We start from the raw sequence: 26,918 nt of genomic DNA on the forward strand, positions 1-26,918 counted from the left end.
ACTTTCAAAAGAGGCTTGTTCATTAAGTGTTGAAAAGGCTGTGGAGAAAAAGGAACACTCATACACTGCTGGTGGGAATGTAAATTGATGTAGCCATTATGGAAAACAGTACGGAGCTTCCTCAAAAAATTAAGAATAGAATTGCCATACGACCCAGCAATCTCTCTTCTGGGTATCTACCCCAAAAATCTGAAAACACTTATCTGTAAAGATACGTGTGCCCCTCTGTTCACTGCAGCATTATTGATGGTGGCCAAGACATGGAAACAACCAAAGTGTCCTTCAATACATGATTGGATAAATAAGATGTGGTACATACACGCAATGGAATATGACTCAGCCATAAGAAAAGATGAAGTGCTGCCATTTGTGACAACATGAATGGGTCTTGAGATTATCATGCTAAGCGAAATAAGTCAGACAGAAAAAGTCAAGAACCATATGACTTCACTCGTGGGATATAAATCTGAAAGTGACAACAAAAAAACAAAAAAACAGAAACTCATAGACACTGACAACAGTTTAGTGGTTACCAGAGGGTAAAGGGGGAGAAGGGTGGTAGATGGGAGAAAAGGAGGTCAAAAATATGGTGATGGAAGGAGAACTGACTGGGTGGTGATGAACACACAATGCAATATATAGATGATGTGTTATAGAAATGGACATTTGAAACCTATATAATTTACTAACCAATATCACCCCCAATAAATTGAATAAAAAAGGCTTATTCACGCCCTCAACATATTTCCCCAAAAAATGATACAAAACAGGCTGATTCTAGTTGACTCCCAAATGCAAAGTACTTGTTAGTCTTTTTCTCATATTGATAATTTGAACTGACTTCTGTGAAATTTCTCTGGTCCCAAATTTTCTTATCTGCAAGACAATGGAAATAGACTACATATCTTTGTGCACTAGCCTCCCAAGAAAAATTACGGCTATTAAAATAGCATCACATTGCCAATCTTCAAAGATTGCGAATGGCTCCTTCTCATCAAATCCAGTGGCTTCTTCCCAGAGTTCAGGTGAGTTTACCGTTCTGTGTAGCACCTGACTGAACATCACTTACCTCCTCTTTTCTCTCCTTCTAAAAGCTACTCCTAGTTTTCCCACTTTTCTGATTGTTTCTACTCTGATTTTTCATCCTCCTGCACTACCATAAATATTTCCATTTTCAGTGTTCTATCCAGAACAAATTTTTTCTTTACCCCGGATTACCTTAGGATTTAGACAACTTACTCTATCCTGAAAGATGTCATTGTAGTAGGATTAAAATGAACAACAAAAAATATGTGTTCTACTTTCTATTACAAGTTCATATTGTACTCAGATTCTGCCTTCTCACTTATAAAAGAAAAAAAAAATCTTGCCAATTAACACTCTTCCAGCTTAAAAAACACTTTATTTCAGAAGCGTATTCAATCAGTTCAGTCAACCCCTGTTGGAGTTCCCTCCCCATTCAGGAAGTCTCTGCTTTCTCCAGATGACATCTGGGTGTGAGAGGAAGTTCATGTGTCCTCCAGCAGTGGAAGGAGCATCTGGTCTCCCCAGTGGGATGGTCCTAAGTGCCCTGTACTGCAGCCCTGCAAAATGGGTCTTCCCATCCCAACGTCTTCAAATCTCTGCTCAGCCAAGTGTTCACTCTCGGCCCAGTTTATTCCAGCATTCTTCTAGCATATGCAGGAACTTCTGGATCTTCGTGGGTTATGGGTGAACCAGAGGTACTAGCTCAGGTCCATCCATTTATAAATCTCCTTTGGCCATTTGTCAGCTACTAGCACCATGTTGTTCCAATGCCATGGGGGTTTCTGCAGGAGACCTGCAATTTTCTAGAGCTATGCCCCAAGATGCAACAAGCATCCTGCTTGGGGTCCTGCTTTATACTGGACCCCAAGCCTATCTGGGTTTCTACTACATCTTGCTTCTCCCACCCCCAGGACTTTTTATTCCAATTTGGGAGTCAGGGTACTTGAGTCTCATTCTTACCCTTCTCCCTCCTCTCAGCTCAGAAAGGGTATTCAACAGCCTCTTCATGACTGATTGGAATGCACATACAAGACTCTACTTCCCTAAGTAGATTGTTCTTCCCTTTTGGGGGGAAGAAAAGCTTCGTGGAAAAGAAACCCGATTGTCAAGTAGGGAAACCTCAGGACGTACCATAGTTCATCACATCTCAGATACCACTGATTGTAACAGCCACCATTATTTTATACACCACAAAGAATGACATACTGCCAATTAAATTATGACACACCATCCAGTAATTGTAAGGCATATCTCAATTTCAAAGATGTTCAAATGTGAAAAATATGTGCATCTTCAAATCTGTGAAATAAATAGTATTTCAAAAATATAGAAGCTCTTTAAACCCCAAGACTTAAGGTGGGGGAGCAAATTTAAAAGATAGAGCACAAGACAAACATTATATCAGAAAACATAAACTACGAGACAGTTCTGCAATCGGGTCAAAATTTAGCAATGAGTTTCCTGAAAAGCAATTCAAAAAGGGAAATCTATTTTTTGTCATCTACTCAAAGTATCTTCTCTACATGGATTTTCCCTGAGAAGTTTCATTCAATCACATAGCTTCAATTTCTATTAATACTTCTTTGTATATAATACTCAAACCCATAACTTTATCTTTAACTTCACTTCTCCTAAGCACTGGTTCTTCCTCTCAGATTTTCAGAGTTAAACAAATGACCCATGTACACATTGTATGTAGTTAATCAAAAATAGAGACGCTTCCTCCATCTGTACTCTCTCTTTAACAATCCATAATGGGTACTTAAACTTGATGCCATCTTGTATCTTCTTTATATCATTTTCTCCCATACCCCATCTGTTGATAAAAACTGTGAATTCTACGCTATCTTGGAAACTCCCCTGTCCTCCCTTACAACTTCTCTCATTCTTCAACACTCAGAATTTTATCACCCTATTGAATTTCTTTGCCTTTCAAATTTTTTTCTACACATAGGTTAATCTCCACAAATGACAGCTCTGATTATATCACAATTCTGCTTGTAAATGTTGAACTCTTATCTACAACTGAAAGAATAATGTTGAAATGACAAATATCAGCATTCAGTTTTGACCCCAACCAGCCTACTTATTTAGACAGTCTAAATGCATCACTATTCTTTGTTCACACATGGCACACATCTTTTCTAGACCATAATATATTGATATTCTATCAATCCTTAAAAGCAACCTCCAAAAATGCCACCTCCAAAAGATCCCTTGTTCCCCCAAGCCAGAAATAAACTGCCATTCTGAATTTATCCATTTGTACTTTAAAAACTATTTAGATAATTCCGCTCGAGGTGGTGGTGTAGGTAGACGCTGTGCTTGCATCCACTCACAGCCACTTCAAAATTACAACTAAACTACAGAACAGCCATTATTGAGAATCACCTGAACTATAGTTGAACATAAGTCCTATAACTAAGGATATACAGAAAGCCACATGGAGACGGGCAGGAGGAGCGGAGACGTGGAACAGGCTGGTCCCACACCCGGATGTGGTGGTGAACAATCAAGAGAGCTATTTCAGCTGTGGAGGTTCCCCCTGAGGAGAAAGGGGTCCCAGGTTCACACCAGTCTTCTTATCCAGGGTTCCAGTGCCGGGAAGAGAAGTCCCCATAACTTCTGGCTATGAAAACCAGTGGAGATTGTGGTTGAGTGACATGGAAGGTGTCTGGATTCCCAGGTGTTTTTCTTAAAAGGCTTATTCACTGACAACTCACTGGCTGTGAGCTCCAGCACTGGGGCAGCAGCTCAAAAGGTGCCAGGGACATACAGGGAGGAACTGAATTATCTGGCTCCAGGACAAGGACTGGAGGGGCAGCTTTCTCCCAGACAGAAGTGCTGGCAGATGCCATAGTTTATTTGTTGAGCTCTGCACCCCCACCCCCACCCCCAGAATATAGACACAGGTGGCCACCATATCTGAGTCTCCATCAACCTGACTAACATTCTTCTTCACCCTGCCCTAGTGATTCCCTGATACCCTGACCCATCCAACTTGCAGAACACCCCAAGTCGCTTCCCAATACCTTTCCCATATAAACGGCCTGTCTTGGCTCATGCTTCAGACTTTCCTAAAATGTCTCAAAGGTTCACAAACCCCAAACAAGCAACATTTGTCCTTGGTGTGCCCTGTACCTCTTGCTAAGCAGCCCCAAGCCTGGCACTAGCAGCAGCTGGCCTCAGTTCACAGCTTAGCCTCTCCCAGGTACCTCCTAATTCAGCATGGGTAGCAGCCATCTGCAGATTGCTTTGTGATGCTAGGAGAAGTGAAGTTAAAGATAAAGTTATGGATTTGAGAATTATATACAAAGAAGTATTAATAGAAATTGAAGTTATGTGATGCCTGCCCAGTCTGCTTTTCAGGTGTGTGGTCCATGGAGGCAGCTGAGTGGTGCTCCAGCTCGGTCTGAAGTCAGAAACTGGGTGTGCTGGCCCCCCAGGGCCTCCTGGAATGAGCCACAAAGCAATCTGCAGATTAATAGAAATTGAAAGTTATGTGATGGAATGAGCCACAAAGCAATCTGCAGCCCAAGACACATCAAAATTAAAATGCCAAAGTTTAAAGACAAAAAGAGAATCTTAGCAGCAAGAGAAAAGCAGTTAGTTACCTACAAGGGAGTCCCCATTAGACTGGCAGCTGATTTCACAACAGAAACTTTGCAGGGCAGAATGGATTGCATGAAATATTCAGTTATAAAAAGCAAGGACCTACAACCAAAGTTACTCTACCCAGCAAAACTATCATTTAAATTGAAGGAAACATAAAAAAGCTTCCCAAACAAGAAAAAGCTACAGGAGTTCATCACCACGAACCCATATTACAAGAAATGTTAAAGGGACTTCTTTAAGGAAGAAGAGAAAACATGAATAATAAAAATGGCAAAAACTACATATCTATTAACAATTACTTTAAATGTAAATGGATTAAATGTTCCAATCAAACGACATAGGGTGGCTGAAGGGATAAGAAAATAAGACCCTTACATATGCTGTCTATAAGAGACCCACTTCAGATCAAAAGACACAGACTGAAAGCAATGGTATACAAAAAGATACTTCATGAAAATGGAAACAAGAAAAAAAAGCGGGGGAAGCAATAGTTATACCAGACAATAGGCTTTAAAATAAAGGCTATAATAAGAGACAAAGAAGGACTCAGTAATCCTACTTCTGGGTATTTATCTGAAGAAACCCATAGCACTACTTCAAAGGGACATGTGTAGCCATATGTTCATTGTGGCATAATTTACAATAGCCAAGATTTGGAAGCATCCTGGGTGTCCAACAATGGATGAATTGATAAAGAGGTGGTACACATATACAATGGAATATTAGTCATAAAAAAGAATGAAATCTTGCCAACTGCAACAACGTGGATGGACCTTGTCGTGCAGGGCAGCCTGCGGGGTCTCTGCTCCCGCTCCCCACACAAGAACGCAGGATATGGTGAGGCCAAAAAGGAACACCCACGGAGCCATAGGTAGGGGAGTCATACCACTACGGTCTCACTGGAGGCTGGGTTCACTGGACGTGCGACCTGCTGTCCGTTTTCTCTGCAACCGACCGACGACTCTCCTCCACTCTCTTCCGTAGCCGCAGCAGTTATATTAGTGGCCAATGGCTCAATGGCTACAGCTGACGGCCAATCAGCCACAGCTGATGGCCATCTACTACCCGAGCCAGCACCCCTCCACGTGAGGCCAAGAGCCTGTAAACTACTTTCTGGGCTCTGCCCCCACAGACCTAAAGGGTATTATGCTGAGTGGAATAAGGCAGAGAGAGAATGACAAATGCCATATGATTTCCCTTATATGGGGAATATGAAGAACAAAATAAATGAACAAACAAAACAGTAATAAAATCATAGATACAGAGAACATTTTGAGGGTTGTCAGATGGGAGAGGGGTTGAGGGACAGGTGAAAAGGGGGAGACGATTAAGAAGTACAAATTGGCAGTTACAAAACAGTCATGGGGATAAAAAGTATAACATAACAAATATAGTCAATAAAATTTTATTAACAATGTATGGTGTCAGATGGGTACTAGATTTATCAGGTTGATCACTTTGTAAGTTATATAAATGTCTAATGAGTGTGTTGTATACCTGAAACTAATATAATATTGTATATCAACTGTAATTGAAAAATAAAAAATTATGAAGTTATTTAAGTATATGACTTTTTTACCAGCCCAGACTAATGTCTTTCCAGGCTGTATTCATTTGATTTGCAGATAACAGGTAGTCAATAACTTTCAAATGAGTATTTAAATTATTTTCTGGACGATAGAATGAAGGATTTCTAATTGCTTGTATGGCCTCTTGGGCAGGCAATGTCTTTGAAAACCTGAGTGAAAGGTTAAAATAAGCTTTCTTGTGATTTGTCTTCTCAATTTCAAGAAAACAGTTTTCCTCTATTCTTAGCATCCTTTCAAAACAGTGTGACTATCACAGTGGCCAACAGGCACTTAGAGTGGACCCATCAGCATTAAGTGTGATTATGGAGAGCGATGAGGGAATATTTTATATTATTTCCGTGTTGAGGTTGTCTTATGGATGCCTCATTCCAGGCCCTCTATACCTTCTCTTTCATCATCACTTCTATCAATCTAACAGAACACCGTGCTTTCCTACTTTTCCTTGGTGCTTGGCATTTAATAGAATCCCAAGCACAAACTTTAATAATTGCATCTTTAATGTCATAATAAATTCTAGGTAGTGCCCCTGGGATGAATTTTTATGAGCCATCATCTTTAATAATATTTCATGAAAAGTGTTCTGCTTCATAGGTTAGAATAATGAAAAAATATTGAGGGAGGGAGCAGAGTAATGGTTAAAAATAGCATCATTGCTTTTATGTAAAAAGGAAAAATAGGTGGTTGCGCTTATCTTGATAAATGATTCAGTGCCTTTTCCTCTCATGTTACTTTCTTGGAAATTTAGGGCAAGGGACAGTCCCCAAGCTGCTTCATCCTGGAAAGTTTTGAGACTCCTTAAAGTCTCCATCAAGCTCAAATTTGGAAAAATATTCCAAAGGAGGCTAGTTTAATATTGTAGACCTAATCACTCACACCATGACCCAATAGCTTTAGGTGAATCAGAATGTACCAAAAGCATAAAGGTGTGGGGCAGAATTTGACTTTTGGTCATTTCTGAACTTTGATATATAATTTTAATGAGGAAATGTTATAGTGGTCCATCAAAATACTTATTGTTCACCCTTTTCAAGCAATGTATATACTTAATTTTCTCAAATTTTAGTCACAGCTTTTTACACTCTATCTTTTGCTTTTCCTTAGGAAAAAAAACCTAGTATTTGCATTAGAGTGTGGTGCTCATAACACAGTATACGGAACTCTACAGGCTATACCACTTGAGTACTATGAATTCTTACATACCTTGACTGCCTCACAAATTGTTATATTAGACACATCCTCGGCATTGAACTAACTTTATTTTTATACAGGTGCACAAAACAATGCAATAGACATTTCACCCCTCACAAAGTGATAAGCTCTCCCCCAATCTCTTGCCCCTCTGACATCGTATCTATCTATTACAATTTCATTGATTCTATTCCTTATGCTGTACTCCATATCCTGTGACTACATATATATTAAATTATAGTTGACATTCAATATTATTCAGCTTCAGCTTCAGGTGTACAGTGCAGTGGTCAGGTATCTACACTGTCCATGAAGTGGTCTCCAATAAGACATGTGCCCATCTGACACCCTACAGAATCTTTACAGCATTATTGATTGTATTCCCCAAACTGTCTTTCATATCCCCGTGAACTAACTTTATTTATTCATTGATCAGATATTTATTAGGAGCCCACTGTTATCCTCTATACTTTCAACTAGTGTTTTACTAGTATTGCACTATTTTTTTAAATTATCTATAATTTTAGTTTGGGGCCATGCCGAAATGGTAGATGGATTGCATTACTGGCCCCAATTTTGTAAGCCTTCCTGTATCATGTCCTTTGGTAGCACCCTTCTGTACTGACTCTGGGCTTGGCCATGTCATTTACTTTAGCCAATGGGATAGCAGCAAACTTGACACAAGCAGAGGCACATTTTTGTTTCTGCCCTTGGATCTCTGCCACTGCCATGAAAACAAGCTGGCCTGCTGGTAGATGGGGAAGACTTGTGGAAAGTTGAGTCATTTCAACCATCCTACCTACTGACAGCTAACGCATTGGGATGGATCTAAGAACAACTCAACCTTTCCTGGACCAATGGAACCATCCAGCCAACCCAGAAACTCATGAGAAATAGTAAATGGATGTTATTTTGAGTCACTAAGTTTTAGGATGGTTTCTTATGTGGAAATAGCTAACTGATACAGCCAAGCCTTGGGAATATGAAGACCATAAAAGTGTCATCTCAGTGCTCCAGAGACTGCACTTAAAAAAAAAAAGCCACTGGAATCACTAATGAGAGTGGGCCATAGTTTTCCATTGAATGATCCCAGACATAAAATAAAGGAAACAAGTTTTTTTATTTAGTAGTCTAGTAATGGAAATACTCATATATAGTATTGGGAAGTTAGACTGATTTTAAAGCAACATTTATAAAGAGACAAAATAGAGGCATATATTACATATTAATAGGAGAAATGTTAAATGTATGCTAAATAATATATGCTGAAATAAAATTCAACAATTAAAGATGTGTTCTGTGGCTTGGAAGTCTATTAGGCTAAACATCTGCCTGCTCACTTTCCAACAATTCCACTGCAAGAGAAATGAGTGCAGGTGTTCACCAAAAAATATATTCTCCATGCATAGTAGCAAAACCTAGAAACAATTCAAATGTGCACCAATAGAATGGATCAATAAAATATGGTGTATCTGCACAATGGAATGCTCAAAAGTGCTTACCTTATGATTCCATGTATATGAAGAGCAAGAAAAGGCAATGGTAACCTTGAAGGAGGGTGACAGAATAGCAGTTCCCTCTGTGGGAACTTTCTGGTATAACGGGACTGGTCTATAGAATTGGTTCTCAAAGTGTGCACCAAGGACCCCTTTGTGGAGCAGCGTATCTTCAAGAGCCTTCCAGAGGGTCTGCGAGGTCCTCTTGTCTCAAGTCCACCTCTGTGGGAAACCAGAGTTTCTTCATATACGTCAATGAAAATGACATAGCACAGCAGACGAAAGGAAGAAAAAGATACAGAATTCAGATGATTTCTATGAAGCGAGACACGAAAGAGATTTGCAACAATGTAAAAATAATTTTTAGAAAATATAGTTATTTTAATAACAATATGCTGTTTTAATAATACATTAGCTAAATGTTAATACTAATGGGTTTATTGTTATTTTTAATGATAAATATTCTGAAATTTCTGTTTCATTCAATTTCTAGCAGTAATATTGACAGATAAAATTCACATAAGCAAAAATTCTGTTTCTTAAAAATTTAAGAGTGAAACTGAAGATTTTGAGAACTGCTGGTCTGTAACTTGAGCTGAGTGGTAGTTACATGGTTGTTTACATGGGTAAACACTGAATGGTCTATACACTTAAGATTTGTGTACTTTGTTGCATGTATGTATCTTAATTAAAACCATGTTCTTAAAAGTATATAGGAAAATAGATATATGGTCATGATATAAAGCAAACTGGAAAAAAAATACAGTATAACTTAGTATGCAAAAACACATATTACATTCAGAAGATCAAAAGAAATTATGCCAACATAACAAAGCTTACCTCTGAAGCCTGCTGTTAAGCGGGAACCAGCTAAGAGGCATAATTATCTGGAAGAGTTTTGAGTAAAAAATTAAATCAGCAGGCTTTTCTCTTCTACAGAGAGGCTACTCCACACCTCCCATAAAGAGAAAGAACAGGAAAGACTATGCTCAATGAGAAGCAGAGCTTGATGCAGACCTTGTTCTCATCTCTCCCTTCTAGTGTTTTCCATGCCAACTCTCCAAGTTAGCAATGGAAAAGGATTTAAACAAATACAAGAGTAACTACCTAAGACAAAGACTGTTCTGACAAGGAATAGGAAATGACACACCCAGGGAAAAGAGTAAGAAATTCACTTAGAAAAGAGGCAGCTGTCAGACTATTAAGAACTGGAAGATAAATAAACAGTCCCAAGGGATTTTGCAACAATGTTAATAGGGTAAAGCAAAAAGGAAATGAGTAAAACTGCGTTCAGCTAAGACAGACGAACTTTGTTTTGTAGAGATCAGTGTGGCATCACACTGACCAGGGTTTAAATTCTAACTCCAGTATTTACTAGCTGTGGACTTCAGGCATGCTACGTAACCTCACTGACTTTGAGCCTCGCATCTGTAGAATGGACATAATGCTACCTGCCTCAGAAGGCTGCTGTGAGGATTAAATGAGATTTTGAATGCAAAGAGGATACAGTTCTGGGGATAGCTTAAATGTTCAATGGTATTTTTAAAGATTGTCCATGGCTGTGTTTATTACTTTTTGATTGAGAATTACACTTCACAGTAGAAGCCCTTCTAGGAATATTTAAATCCTGTTACTTCATTATTTTGCACAGTATGTGAAGATATGATTTTAAATTTTTGGAAAAACAAAGTATTAAGTCAATATATTATTAATGATTGATTAACAAAGTTCATGTCAATAAAATGTTTAATAATATTCATTAGATATCTTCAGAGAAGCAAACTGCAACTTTTTTCAATATACCAAGCTTTAAAGAAAGATAGCACATTTTATTTATCCACTTATCAGTTAGCAAACATTTAGGTTATTTCCAACTTGGGCTATTTTTAAACGATGTCGCTGGGCACATTCATGTACAAGTTTTTTTGTATGAACACGTTTTCATTTATCTTGGGTATATACCTAGGAGTGGAATTACTGGGTCATATGGTAACTCTATGTTTAACCTTTGAGGAAGTTCCAGACTTTCCCCAAAGTGGCTGCATTATTTTACATTCCCACCAGTAGTATATGAGAGTTCCCATTTCTCCACATCTTTGCCAACACTAACTGTTATTGTCTGTCTTTCTGATCATAGCAATCCTAGTATGCATGTGATGGTATTTCATTGTGGTTTTGATTTGCATTTCCCTGATATTAATGATATTAAGTATCTTTTCATGCGCTTATTGGCCATTTGTATGTTTTTTAGAGAAATGACTATTTAGAGCCATTGACCAGTTTTAAATTGGGTTATTTGTTTTTTTATTATTGAATTGTAGGAATTCTTTATGCTTTTAAAATACTAGTTCCATATCAGATATATGATTCCCAAAAACAAAATTTCCCATTCTCTCAGCTGTCTTTTCACTTTCTTTATGGTGTCTCTTGAAGCACAAAAGTTTTAAATTTTGATTACGTCCAATTTATTATTTTTCTTTCGCTGCTTTTGCTTTTGGTGTCATATCCAAGAAACCATTGCTTAATCCAAAGTCACTATGATTTATGCCTGTTTTCTTCTAAGTGTTTTATAGTTTTAGCTCTTATGTTTAAGTCCTTGATACATTTTCAATTCATTTTTGTATATGATGTAAGATAAGGGTCTACTTCCATTCTTTTGTATATGGATATCTTATCCCAGCACCATTTGTTGAAAAGACTATTTTTCTCTCACTGAATTGTCTTGGCACTCTTGTTGAATATCAATTGATCGTAAATGTGAAGGTAAACTCACTTTCAAAACTCCCATCACCCCCAATGACATTGCTCAAGATATGGATGACCTTCACCTAACTAAGATATGGATGACCTTCACCTAACTAAATCCAATGGTCATTTCTATGTGCTCATCCGAAGCTCTCAGTAGCATTTGACACACACAGTCAACCATTGCCTCATTCTTGAAACACTCTCCTGTCTTTGTATTTATGACTTCACATTATAGGGAAGCACAAACTTCCCATGCTGCAGTCCCACCTTCTCCAAGGGAACTCCTTCTGTCCTTCCTTCCAAGCACAGAAGGCAGACCTCAGGAACCTCCTATCTATGAAGCTCCCATCCCCTCACATGCTCTCTCATTCTGCCCTTCTCAGAATGGAATAGAGAATGTATGACCCAGACCACACCAGTTAGCAATTAGTTCTAATTGCTCTTTTATCTTTTGCTCTGATTTTTGTATGCTTTCTCTCATCACCCCACTTAGACAATAAGTTCACGTTATTTTAGGCTCCTATTGCTGCAAAGCAAATTACCACAAACGTATTGCAAACCTATGTATTATGTCACAGTTCTGTAAATCAGAAGTCCAGGCAGAGTGGTTGGAGTCTCTGGTCAGTCTCGCCAGGCTGAAATCAAGTTTCAACTGGGCTGCATTTTCCTCTATGGCTCAGGACTTCTTACAAATGCAAGTAGTGGTTTGCAGAATTCAGTTCCTTGCAGTTGTAGGACTGAGGTCCCCACTTCCTTGCTATCTGTTGGTCCTCAGTAATTCTTAGCTCCTAGAAACTTCCTGCAGTTCCTTGCCACATGGCCCTATTGGCAGGCCCTCTTCACAGTTTAGTTTCTCAAGGCCAGAAGCAGAATCTGTTTGGTCCTTCTTCTTTCAGAAAGGGCCCAGTCCATTTTAGGGGCTCACTTGATTGTTCAGGCCCACCAAGGATAATTTCCATGTCGGTTAACTCAAAGTCAACTGGTTTCTTACCTTAATTATATCTGCAAAATGCCTTCAAATTTGTGATATACTATAACTGAATCAAGAAAGTGAATGTATCATATTCACAATCCTGCCCACATTCAAAAAGAAACTATACAGGGTATGTACATAGGGGGTAAAAATATTAGAGGCCATCTTAGATTTCTGCCTAACTGCACATCCACACATACCCTGTGAGCACAGACCCTGAATGTGAGTTCAATTTTACATATTTACAGCATTTAACAACCTCTCTCGTTTATCCCCATGTTATAGGCAAGTCGAGAACATTATCACCATCATACACATGAAGAAATTGTTGAGTCCAAGGTCAAAAAGCTACACAGTGGGAGATTAAAGAATAGAGCCCATTTAGTCTCCATTTTCCAAATTTCTCTTCTCTACTGAACCACCACCACGTAACAGATATCACCATATCTTACTTATATCTAAAAACCATGATCACAGTACAACCTGACATTTTACAATTACAATTATAAAGCGTGGCCGCAGACACAATGCCATTTAATTGTCATGGCAACCTATTAGTGTGGGTTTTATCATTTCTTCTTCAAATGAGGAAATGACTGAGTGAGTTCTACAGCACACCACATAGCACACTAAAGAACAAATAATAAGCTTTTTGTTCTTGGTGCTATCAAAAATTAATTTATGTATACCACCACATAAGATGCTATGTGGAAAACGCAAAGGGATATTATCCCTGCCCCAGAGGATTTATTTATTGATAATACATTGGAACTAGATAAATCCAATGCATTCCTAACATTAATTAGATTTTATTTAAATAACACCATCGAAAAAGGAGTTTAGCAGCATAATACAATCTAAACAAGATTTTGCTTTTAAAAGTCTAGCCTAGAGATCAGCAAACTATGGCCCATTGGCCAAATCTGATCTGCTACCTGTTTTTCTGTAGCCCATGAGCTGTGAATAGTTTTACATTTCTAAGAGGTTGAGGGGGAAAATTAAAGAACACTGTTTTTTGAGTCATAAGAATTATATAAAATTCAAATTTCAGTATCTTTAAATAAAGTTGTATTGGAACATAACCACATTCATCTATTTATGTCTGATCTATGGTTGCTTTCATGTTACTATCATAGGGTTAAATAGTTGTGACGGAGACTGTCTGGCCCTCAGAGTCTAAAATATTTTCTATCTTGCCCTTTACAGAGAAAGTTCGCCAGCCCTTGATCTATCCCACTTAAGCTGAGTAAACAAAGGGGAAAGGGATGGAGGTACCCCCAGAGTTGAGCCAAATGGCGAGAACGCAGCTTTCCAGCTTTTGGAGAAATGAAACAATAAAGGACCCTCAAAACACAGGTGTTTTGAAACCCAGGTCCAGGCAGTGGCAGAACGTCAAATGGGAAGACTGCCTGACTGCTTTACAAGCCTTTATAGAGGTAAGGGGCTGCCTTGGACGTGGAGCCCAGTCCATGCTGGCTGGGACAAAGAACAATAGTAGCAATTACCTCTGGGACTGAGCAGTGGGAGGGTCCCCCATGCCTCAGGGCCTCACCGTGTCATTGGGTAGTCCTAAAGAAGGGGAAGAAGACAATGAAGTCATCCTGGAATCTTGGTGTGTGTTCTCTAAAGAGTATTTTATTTGGGAGGTGATCCCAGGAAACACAGCGAGGGACTTGGGGTGTAGTGCAATACAGCTGGGGATGTTACTGCTATGAGCAACTTGTGCTCAATCCCGCTGGGGACTCTGAGGGACAGTATAACACTCACCTCAGAATTGTCCCACCAGGGGTGAAGTCAGAGGGGCATTTATCCTCCAACTTTGTCCTTTCATTAGGGGAGAGATGGGAAAAAGCCACAAGTGTTGGAGGCAGGAAGCATGAACAAGGCTATGCCCTAAAGCTGCAGGGGGAACGAGGTGAGAGTGGGGCATCGTGAGTGTCTGCTGCATGGGGCTTCCTTCCCCTCAACCTTGGAGAGTTAGTGGGATTGGGAGAGGAGAGTCAAATGAGAATTATTTTCATAGAAACAAACAATTAATAAATGGTACTTCCAGCTGCCAGTGTGCCGGACGCCTATGTATGTGTATTGTTTTCCCTATTGGACAGCAAACTCCTCAATGTCAGGTAAAACTATGAGTCTTGACATTTGCTTAACGGGGTAGCCAATCAGGGAAAAGTAGTAAGAAGTTTTTGCTCCCTCTTTTCTCTTTCACTGACTATCCTCTGAAATGGAAGTTATCAGTGAGAAATGTAAACAACAACAAAAGTCATAAATAATTCACCATTAGTTACTCTTCAATGATCAAAGTTGATCACCAAAACCTGGGCGAGTTAATCAGCTCTGGATCTTTATTTCCCATCACAAATTGATTTTAACAAATAGGGCAGAATGATACAATATGCATTATATTTTAATAACAACAAAACCTGTAGAGATGCGACGAGGTGGTGGGTTTTCTTTGGGGGGGAAGGGGTTGAGTTAATTTTTTAGCTTAAAAAATACAGTGACGGTAGTGTTTCCAGTTGAAATAGAATCCAGCCAGCCTTCCAGATTTCAAAGGGTGTATAATAGAAAAAACAGCCCATAAGTAGGTCATGAACAATCCTGCCCATTAATCATCCCAGGTCCACTGCGTGTGTGTGCCAGGTGCCAAGAAAGCCAGGAGACTCTGCCTCAAGGACAAGGTGCTTTTCTAAATTTACTTCTCAAATGTGAAATTCTAATATTTGGGTTCACTAATATTTTGCATTCATATGAGAAAGTGGACCCTACACTAGGGGTAGAGCAAAGCTACACAGCCTTGACATAGCAAGAAGGATCCTTGGTAATCACACTCACAAATTTGTATATACGTCCAGCAATTCCTCCTTACTGATCTCCACGAAAGCTGCCATTGGATATATAATAGGTACTTCAAATTTAAGTTCTTCAAAACAGAATTCCTGGGTGTGTTTTTTTAACCCACTCCTTCACATTTCAGTTGTCAATGGTATTACCATCTTCCCAGCCTCAGGCTAAAGTCCTCAGAATAATCTTTCATTACTCTTTCTCTCGTCCCCTTGGTCTAAACTATACTAGTAAGTATTATAGGCTTGTCCTCCAAGATACTTCTGGGATGGAACCACTTCTAAACACTTCTGGGATAATAACCACGGTTGTAACTACTGTCACCTCACACTTTGACAACTGTAATAACCTCCTGGTTTCATTTCCATCCACTCTTGAGCCACTACAACCCTTTCTCCACACAGTAGCAGAGCGACTCTCTTGAAGTATAAATTGCATCGCGTAAGTCATCTGCTTAAAGTCCCTTAATGCTTCCTTCTGCACTAAAAATAAAAGCCAGACTCCTTTCCTGAGCATAAAGCTTCACATGATGTGGCCCCGGCTATTTCAGTTATCCATTGTTGCATAACACACCATCCCAAAACTTAGTACTTCTAACAACAACAATTTATTATTATTTCATGCTATTCAGCAAAAGAATAGCTGGCCAGTTCTGCTGTTCCATTTGGTATTGGCAGAGGTCACTAGTATGGCTGCATTTGATTGGAAACCCAACTGGAGCTGAATGAAATGTTCCAGATGGTTTTACTCATGTCTGGTGCCTCAGCCGGGAGGCTGCCTGGGCTTCTCCCTCTCCACATGGTCTGTTGGCATTTAGTGGTCAAGTTCAAGCTTCTTTTCCTATCAGTTGAATCTCAAGAGGAAAGCAAAGAAGCTGCCAGTATTCTCAAAGCCGATGCCAAACTACATATCACTTCCAACACTGTTGGTCAAAGCAAGTCACAAGAGCAGCCCAGACTCAAGAAAAGAGAAGACAGACCTGCCTCTTGATTAAAGGTGTGACATAAATGTACACCAATGGGAGGAATGTTTGGCAACTATTTTTAGAAATAATCTTCCATACCTACCTAGTCTCTCTAATCTCATACCACCCTATACAAGCCACACTGGGCATCGTCGTCTTTCTAGTAGTTGCTGAGATAGAGACTTATGGCTTTCCTGCCAATAGCCTTCTGTCCATTTTCTTCATGAATAGAGCTTCTGGATTTCAGCAAGGTTCATGGCTTCTCAGAATAAATACTATATGGACCAGTCTTCTTTGAAGCAAAGTATGACCATGTAATTGTTCTGGGCAATGGAATATCAGGGGAAGGGTCCAGTGGAAGTTGGCAAACCTTCCTTAAAAGACATCAGTTGTCTTTTCTTTGACCCATTTCTTCCTATACTTTTGCTCTTTCTTGCTGGTTTGACCATGAAGGGTCATTGAGAATAAAGGCTTTTCCTGGGTAGAGAAGTCTGAGTCTCTGAGACCATGGAACAGCCTACCAGCCCTGGAGCTGTGATCCCTGGGAAGTCCACAGGGAGAGAAATACACAGTTGTCTTGCTTTAGTTGTTTTGGGTTTTCCATGTCTCACTGCCAAACTTAATTTTTCCTGATGAGCATTTCTAGCAGAAGGAACAGCATTATGGCAGAAGAACATCCATAATGTAAGGACAGTGAAGAGGATTGAGGCATTGTAGGAGAGATAATAGTGGACACATCATATAGAGCCTTAAAGACATGGTGTTTTGTTTAGTTTTTGTTTGTTTTTTTTGTTTTTTTTTGTTTTTTTTTGCATCTGAATGAAATGGGAACAACTACAGTTTTGAAGAGGAAGTGATATGGTCTCACATATACTGTGGAATCACTCTTGATCCCATATAAAGAAAAGGCTCTGGGAGGGCCAAGGCAGAAACAGGGAACTAACTAGGAGGTTTTCATCTAGATGATAATTAATCGTGGCGTAGACCAGGGAGATAGCACTGAAGATGGTGAGAAGTGGCCAGATCATGGATCTACTTTAAAGAGAAAGATGGAAGGATTTGTTGATGAAATGAATGTGGGATGTGAGGGAATGGGAGAAGTCAATGGTCCTTTAGAAGCTTTTGTTCTGAACAACTAGACTTGCTGCTAATTGTAATGTGGAAGGTTGAGAGAAAGCAGGCTTTTTGAGGGTAGAGGCATAAGGAAAATTAGGAGTTTGGGGTTTTAGACATCGTATTAGTCAGGGATCTCCAGAGAAACAGAACCGAGAAAGAGAAGAGAAGAGATAGAGATAGAGAGAGAGAGAGAGAGAGAGAGAGAGAGAGAGAGAGAGAGAGAGAGATTTTAAGGAATTGGTACTCAGGGTTATGGATGCTGGCAAATCTGAAATTTACAGGGTAGGTGCACAGACTGGAGATCCAAGGAAGAGCCGACTTTGCAGCTCAAGTCTGCAAATAGTCTGTAAGCAGAATCCATTCTTCATCCGAAAACTCAGTCTTTTCTTTTTTCTCTTATGGCCTTCAAGTGATTGGAAAAAGCCCACCCACGTTATGAAGCATAATCTGCTTTATTCAAAATTTACTGATTTAAATGTTGATCATCTCTAAAAAATACCTTCACAACAATATGCAATCTGGTGTTTGACCAAATATCTGGGCACCATAGCCTACCCAAGCTGACACATAAAATTATCTATCATGGACATGTTAGGTTGGAAATGTCTTTATATATTCCAATAACGATGTTGAGTGAGCAGTTGATTTACTTGAGGTGAACCTTTGAGATCATCAACATTTCTTTTAAAGAAATAAGACTGAATGATATAAATAAATGTGTATAGGAAGAGAAGAGGTTTGAGGACTGGGCATTCCCACCTTAAGAGTTAGGACACATGAGGAGGAACCACCAAAGGGAACTGTGTGAAGAAGCCAGTGATCCATGAGTCATTAAGAGAGGGCGGTGTTTGGAAAGTGCTTCCAGAAGGAGTAAATGATCTCTGTGCTCAATTCTGTTGATAGGTTACGTAAGACCTGAAGACTTGCCATTGGATTTAGCCAATTGGACCTCATGAATAACCTCATGTGTCAATTAGGGTTCAAACAGAACAGAAGGAAGACATATAGTATTAAGCAGGAGACATATAGCAAGAGATTTGTTTCGAGGAATTGGCTTATATAATTGTGGGGATTGGCTAGGTAAGTGACTTTTAAAGGGCAGGCTATCAGGAAGGACAGGCTGTAACTCTCAGGCATGGGCTGAAGCTGTGTCCAGAGGCAGGTTTTTTCCTTCAGAGAAGCCTTAAGGCCTTCAACTAATTGGATGAGGTCCACAAGATTATCTAAAATATCTACCTGGCTTAAAATCAAGGATTCTAGATTTTAATCACATTTACAAAATATCTTCATAACAACACTTAGATTACTGCTTGAGATAGCCAAGCCTAACCAAGGTGACACATCAAACGACCATCACACCCCAACAAGACGAGCTTGGGTAGATTGTAGGAATAAAAGCCCAATTGAAGGTGGATTCAAAAGAATGAGAGGAGAGAACTTGGAGATAGTGAGTGTAGACAATTATTTCAAAGAACTGTGCTATGAAGGGAAGCAGAGAAATGAAGCAGTAACTGGAAGGAAGTTGGACCGTGGGCTAAGTGGCTAACGTAGGATGTAAGACAAGACCATTAACAGAGAGGAGCTTGAGGAACGAGAGGCTGTAGTTTTAGAAAGTTATCTCAGTGGATACTGAAACCACCAAGAGTAAGTAGAAATGACAGAGTGACAGTGAGTCAGTAGCTAATATATTCAGCAGATGAGATGTGCCCCATTCTGGTATGGTAGCACAAGAGAGAGTAGTAGAGGGACAATCTGGTGACATCAGATTCAAAGCTGGGGTAGAGAGGGTTTAAGGAGGAAAAAGAAGTGAACAGGAATTTGGTGCAAAGAGGACACACCCTCATCCTCAGACCCAGCATGAGGGGTTTGGGAGATAACAGCTCCCTCTGGAGAGGCCTGCACAGAAAGGAGTATCATCATATGAGATCCAGATCCAAGATAGAGCAAGCAGGTGAGGGAAATTTTCAGAGAAGTTGATGACTGAGGCAATTTTGCTGATGACTGATTATCAGTTGCAGAATATAGGAGGGGTAGGAGATGAGGTCAGTAAGGGGTTTTTCAGAACTGTGTCAGGAGGAGCTGGGGGTCTGGGTGCCCTTGGGTGCCTGAGATAGGGGAAAGTGGCACATGAGAGTAGTCTCAATGGTTTCCAGGGAGATGGTGGTAGTGAGGTGAGGAATCCTTAAGGGTGGGGGAATCTTGCCAGGAGCACAACACATTCTCAAGCCCTGTTTTCACTTTTACTGATGGAATGTAAAAGCTGGAAGCAGGACAGATGCATCCCAGCGCATAATCCCTCCAGGCCTCAGTTTCCTCATTGGAATAATAACTGGGCTGGAGAAATTCTCCTCTGTAGCTCCTACCAGCTACACCACGCTGTGATTCTAAATTTGTCTTTTAAATAGTTCCCTAACTTTTATTTGGCATAAATGTTTGATTCCCAAAACATTCACTCTTTGCAACTCCTTGGCCTTCGTCAAAATCATGTTTAACCCTTTCTTGGCCTCTTTCCATGACAAGAGAGAAAGAAAACAAATATACTCCATTTCGTCTCCATCAAGATCCTCTAAAGATCAAGAGAGCAACCCTCGGCACACTAAAGGTGTTTACTCTCCCCTGGACTTATAAAGCTACGTAAAAATTCTACAGTCCATTTTATTCACATCCCAGAAAGTTATATTCGTGAAATTAAAAGCCCCTTCCCCCACTCTAAAGTCATCTCCATGCCACATGTCACCTTATGTCCCTCCAAGGCTGAGAACGCAATAGTACACCAGCTGAACTAACTGTTCTCTCCAACCATCCAGCCCCGTCCCCCTGGACCAGTGGTTTGGGGTTTTTGTTTTGTTTTTGGTGTTTGGTTTTTGTTTTCCCTATCCTCTAGTACTTGAAAAATTTCTGATTCTTATAAAAAGCCATCCTACAGCTCTGGCCAGTAAACTGGCATAAGAACTTAGGTTCTACCAGCCTAAAATATTAACTAAATGTTATTAGAATAAAGGTTTTCCCTTACTGTTCTAAATTTACTGGCTCAGAAACTATTTTTTTAGACACTTATTTAGATATAATCGATGTATGCCATTATATTAATTTCAGGTATACAACATATTGATTCGATATTTGTATGTATTGTGAAATGATCACCAAAATAAGTCTAGTTACCATCCATCACCACACATTGTTACAAAATTGTTATTTTCTTGTGATGAATAGATCAGCAGTTCTTACAGTGTGGCCCCCGGGCCTCCCGCATCAGCATCACCTAGGAACCCGGTAGAAATGTCAATTATCTTGCTACACCTCAGACCTACAGAACGGGACTCCCCGGGGCTGTCTCTAACAATCCCTACTTTAACTATCTCTCCACATGATTCTGGTGCATGGTTAAGGGTGAGACTCACAGCTTTGACGCAACACACATTTTGGTCACATGGACTAACCTCCAATTCTCTTAACTTTGTATTCTTTTTTAGAGTCCTGGGCCTTGATGCTGTCCCTCTGCTTGGAAAGTCCTCCCCTACACTGTCTGCCTTTCATACCCTTCTAGACCAGCCTGGCTATGACTTCCCCTGGGAGGCCTTCTCCCATACACCCACCCACACACACCCCCTGCCAGGCTGAAGGAGACACCCCCCTCTTAGCCTCCAAAGAAAATTTCCTGCCATCTTCTACTTAAGCCTTTATTATATCATCATAACTCTTTACTTGACCTCTGGTCTCACTCCTGAAGACGTGGATTTTATTTTCCCACAATTTACAAAATTTTAAATGCCTACCATTATGTTTCAGGGAGGGTTCAAGGCACTGGGGAATTAGAAGTGTAAAAACAGAAAGACGGAAATCTTTGTTCTACTGAAAGAGGCCAGACAATAAATAATGTAAATAAATGCACTTCGTGGTACTATATTTCGTTGATTCTAAGCCACATAAGGTTTTCCTTTTCACTTTTAATCCTCAGAAGTCAGAATGAGTATTAATCAATGGTGTGTCATGGCTTAATTGGCAACTTTTTTCCCTTTGTTAGTAATACATAAAATAATGGTGTGTCTTAACAATAATGTGGCACCTTAGATTTGATGAAATACATAAAGATTTAAAAAGGTGTATAAGGGGAAAAATTAAGCTAGGGAGAAGAATAGGGAATATAGCTGTGGGGTGGGGGGGGGGGCGAGGGCAGAAAGAGTATCATTGGAAATAGAATGTCCAGGGAAGATCTCACTGAGAAGGCGATATTTGAAGACAGATCTGAAGGAAGTGAGTGATAGAGTCATGGGAACATGGCAGGGATGGGAAGAGCATGCCTGGTAGAGGAAAAGCGAGGGCAAAGGTCTAAGGACAGGAAAATTCCTAGTGTCTTGTTGATCTATTTAGAACAGAGCCTAGAACAGTGTCTGATAAGTACCCATAAATGTGTGTTCATATAATGGACCTCAACCGTTGATAATGTATGAATTCTTGCAGAATATTATGATTATCAAGTATTTTTACTTCATGCCCATATGGGCAATAGTGACTCTTGGAAATATCAAAGCCTTGACACTTTAAGTGTAAATTCAGGAAACCTTACTTTGCATCTGTGATATTCCAGACCTTATGATAAGTGTTGGGGAGATACATAAATTTAATATAGAGATGCATTAAATGTGATCCTTGCCCTTAAGGAGTTCTCAACTAGCAGAGAAAACAGAAAAATAACCACAATATAATGCTATATAGTCAGAGGTGTGTGAAATGTATTATTATAGCCACATGTGTAGGAGCAATATTTGTGTTCAGTCATACTCCCGTCAAGGTCTATTTCAAATTTCATTTTCTTAGAGGAAAATAACGAACAGCCTTTTAGCAGTACTTGGGTTAACTGTTAGGCTATGAGAAGTACATTACCATAAAGTTTTCAGATCCTGATTTTTTATCAAGTCTCCAATGCCAAGGGACATTAGATTGCAGCTCATACACGGGACACTCTTAAGAAACAGGATGCCAAAAAGTGGGCTGCTACCGTGAAAGTCCCATGTCCTGCTACCAATGTTATTTTATAGCTAATAATGCATCAAAGGGCTTGAATACTAGGACAAGCTGTCCAGCAACTGCAAATTGCCTCCCTCATCCAGCTTGTGATGCCTACAAACCCATAACATCCATCCCCCACCTCCTCATCTTTTAAAACATAGGGGCGGGAGATGAGCTGATTCACAGCTGCCTTTAAGTGCAGCTGAGTCAGTGAATCAAATCCTGTAGCCCTGGAGCCTGCCCCCAACGCTCAGTTCTGGCCTTCTCCACATTTCTAGAAAGTCTGTTTGCTCATGGCAGAAGTTGCAGTTGTCACCTTCTAGCAGCTCCAAACTTTAAATCTTCTTCACCAAGTCCAATGAAGAAAAAAAAAATACCTTTCCTATAAGCCCTGAGAAACGCCTCATCCTCCCTCATAAGGTCAGATATTGATTCCTAAATCAGGAATCTACGGCAGATTCAACATTGCCAGAATTCCATAGACTGAGAGAGCTGGACATAGGGTTTTCCCCAAGGAAACAGTGAAGTTAAAGGAAGTAGACGTGGCTGCCAGGAATGAGGGAAGAAAGCCAAGAGATGTGCACTGAACAATTCTTTCAAAACATGAACTGGGCTTATCTTCACACCAGTAATGGAACGGCCCCGTGCCTCACAGTGCTCCAATGACTGCCATACTTCTCCTCCTTTGTCCCTGCTTCACTCCTCGCATACCCCCTGCCTTCCATGTACACACAAACAAACACCATATAGAGACAGAACTATTTGGACATTCTGGTTTGTGTGTATCTCTGGACAACTTCCAAGGGAATAATAAAATCCAGGTCTACTTCTTTCTAGTTGAAGGAATTTTCTAGACCTGCAGTGTCTACTGCAGAAGCCACCAGACATTTGTAGCTCTTGAGCACTTGAAATGTGGCTGTTCGTGATTAGAGATACAAGATTTCAAAGATTTAATACAAAAAATACAAAATCCATGTAACACAAAATGTAAAATAGTGCATCACTATTTGTCATTGATAAAATGATGAAATATTAATATTTCTGATATCTTAGGTTAAATAAAATACATTATTAAAATTAATTTTATCCATTTCTTTTTACTTATTAAAATGTGGCTACCAAACTTGTAAAAACAGAGAATTAAATAGTGGTTACCAGAGAGTAGGGGAGTAGGAGAGATATTGTTTAGGATACAAACTTGCAACTAGTACATAAATAAGTCCTGGAGATCTAATGCACAATATACATAGACAACAATATTATATTGTAGTCATCAAACTTGCTAATAGACTAGATCTTAATTATTCTCACCTCAAAAAAATAATAATAATTATGTGATATAATAGAGGTGCTAACTATCGCTTCAATGGCAACCATATTACAATATATAAATGTATCAAATGAACATGTTGTACACCTTAAATTATATATGTAAAGTACATTTCAATCAATCAATATAAAAAATCAAATGTGGCTATCAGAATACTTAAAATTACAATTCTGGTTTGCATTATATTTCTGTTAGACAGTGCTGCAGTTGGGATTTATATGATGCTTTGAGTGGACCATTCACTTGACACTGTGGTTCTCACAATGGGGTACCCTCTCACCAGAAGCATCAGCATTACGTTGGGGGGGGGCTTGTTAAATATGCAATTGTTCAACACTTTCCCAAACCTACAGAATCAGCATCTCTGGGTGGGGTCCTGCCATCTGTGTCTTGACAAGTCCTCTAGGTATTTTTATTCAGTGGCTGCCTTGGCAAGACACAGAGCCAGAAGCACACTTCATTAGCGCTTCTAAAACTGATGGACTGAGAATGGAATTACTGAAAGTAGCAAAATCAACCTTTCCAGAGAATCAGGTTTACTAAGCAATTTAAAATACTGGTTTTCATTGATTTTCAAAATGTTGAAAATTAGATGTGAATATTGAAGCAAAAACAAGCTATTGTGCCCTAGGAGAGAACGGCTTGGGGCGGACAGGAAGTGGAATGAGATAAATAATTAGTCTCCCATTTTGATTTAAAATGAGAGAATGAGGAACTTGGCCTCTTAAGTTAACATTTATGGAATTGGATTGTAAATGACAGGTTCTGCACCACTTCCTTTGTGATAGGCATTATTATCAACTCCATTTTACAGGTAAGAAAACTGAGGCACAGCAAGGTAAATTAGTTGACTCAAGGCCATGTTTTCTGGAGCCAGAAAGAATCAGGCTACAGAGCCCCGGGCCCTCGACCATTAACCATTGTTCATACTACTGTCTTGCATTGAGCTCAGGCCATGTCTCAGCTAATCTGTAAAGTTGGTATTTCTACACTTCTAGTTGTTCCTGGCTGCTGTTAGAGTCACCTGGAGACACTTTAAACTGCACTCCTACCTGGGTTCCACCAACCAGAGAATCTAATTTCATTGGTCTAAAGTGGGTCCAGGAGTGTTTAGGAGTTCCCCCACCACCTCAGAAACAACTCGCATTTGATAGATGGTGAAGATGGGGCTGGGAGACAAAAGGTGGAACAAGCTGGCAGTAGCTAAACTCAGGCTCTAGGGATTAGGCTAGGGCTTCTTCATCTGAAACCTGCACGAGTTCCCTGGACACACGTTTTAAATTCAGGTTCTGACTCAGTAGGGCTGGGTGCGGATTGAGGTTCTGTAGCATCCAGGTGACGATGGTGCTGTTGGTCCAAGGACCACACTTGGGTCTTTGGGCTGTGCATTGTCTAGAGTCCCTGAGCCGTGTGAAACTTTCCTGGCTCCCAAAGAGTGGCAGCTCTTCCAGCAGTTGGGGAGTGGGCGGTGGGGGGGAGGGGGGTTCTTTGCCACGCATGTACCCAGATAGGGGATTCCTTGAGATTACAGACCTGATCCCTTTTGGTGTCCCCCAAAGCGCAGCCAAGGATGGACACCCCGAGCAGAGTCGGAGTAGGAGTTCCTGAGACCTGGAGGAAAATTCTAGGAAGCTGAAAGGAAACAGACCCACAGTTATGGGCCACAAGCAGAAACCCCAGTGATCCCACCTTCTTCAGTTCAGGTATCTTCCTCTCACTTAAACTCAACCTCGGGTTCTCCCTGGATTGCTCGACCGGGCCACTCCCACCTGAGCTGTTGAGCTGCAGGCGACGGCGTGGGGACAGGGACAAATTATCTTGCCCTCCCTGGGAGCACACGGCTTTCTAGGCCAAGCTTGGAAGGTCGGACAGCGTGATGCAAGCGTTTCAATCTGCATTTTCTACCCAACCTGCCTCAACACCCCTCACCACTGCCAGAACTCTCAACTCCAGTCCCGCTGACTCCCTCCAACGTTCCCTGCGCGCTAGGAGAAGTGGACCTTGGATGGTCCCAGAATGGAGGCGTTTCCCCACCCCCTGCACTGCGGCTTTCACGCCCGCCTAGGGCCCTTTCCAGGCACAGAAGGCCGAGTCCTGTCCGTATCCTCCCCGAGAAAGGCTGTGGGCAGCACTGTGCGGGCGAACGCCGAGGCCCAGGGAGCGGAGGTGGTGCGGCGCCCGGAGCCTGTGTGGACCGCAGCCGCACTCAAAGCCCTGCAGTCCTCGGGGACCGGGACTGGCGTGGTGGCCGTAACAGAAAACCGGGGAAAGGATAAACTTCGCGTTTGGGGAGGTGGGGTTTTCGTGGTCTTTCCCTGAGATATGTACACCGAACCCTTCCCCAACCTAAATCCAGCACCCAGGAGATGCCCACCCGGCCGATAGGTCCCCCTCCCCCGCCAGCCCGGCCAGCCCAGGCTACGGATCGTCAAGTCGGGAAATGAGACGATTCATCAGCTGGCCCTGAGTGCCAGCCAGAGCCCCCCCCCCCCCCATTTGTGAGCCTCCACAAAGCCACTCGGGAAAACCGCGCAGGCAGCCACCGAGACTCCTGACCTCCGTTGCTCGCGGCGGTTTTGGTGACTTGGGCTCCAAGGTCCGTTTGGCATGGGTGGTGACTCCAGAGGCTGTGGACGAGGTGGTGCTACAACCTCTATAAACCTGGCTGTTTCGCTGACAACTGAAAGAAAAACGAACGGTCCCCAGGAGAATTAGAAACACAAAGAACATCCTGGGGGATAAATAGATTTGGGCCCCCGAGGCTGCACAAGCGGGTGCCCCCGGCGGTGCTGGGCGACTGACCCCTCTGGCAGACAGACCTGGGGCGGCGGGAGCCTGGGGGGCCTCACAGGCAGAGACAAGCCTGGGACACCCACAAATTTGCTTTTGAATTAAAAGTAGCCATGGAGCCGCCAAGGAGAAAGATCTGAATGTCTTGTTTTCATTCCCTTATTTTGAGATTTAGTGTTATTTTCATTTTGAAGAGAACATTGGGAGGGTCTCCACGAGGTTTTCT

General features: G+C 40.9%; 1 long non-coding RNA gene across 1 annotated transcript; it reads right to left on the reverse strand.

The window, feature by feature from the left end:
• Positions 1-18: 18 nt before the first annotated feature.
• LOC148756047 (uncharacterized) lies at positions 19-26,619 on the reverse strand. The gene is made up of 4 exons (XR_016018225.1): positions 26,459-26,619; positions 25,436-25,534; positions 8,921-9,155; positions 19-4,500 (listed from the first exon to the last, which is right to left on the reverse strand). It is a non-coding gene; the product is annotated as an uncharacterized LOC148756047 (long non-coding RNA).
• Between the last annotated feature and the right edge of the window lie 299 nt (positions 26,620-26,918).

This window comes from Rhinolophus sinicus, chromosome 13 (genome assembly GCF_057876585.1).
Source record: "Rhinolophus sinicus isolate RSI-liver-muscle chromosome 13, RSI-T2T, whole genome shotgun sequence".
Taxonomy (NCBI): Eukaryota; Metazoa; Chordata; class Mammalia; order Chiroptera; family Rhinolophidae; genus Rhinolophus; species Rhinolophus sinicus.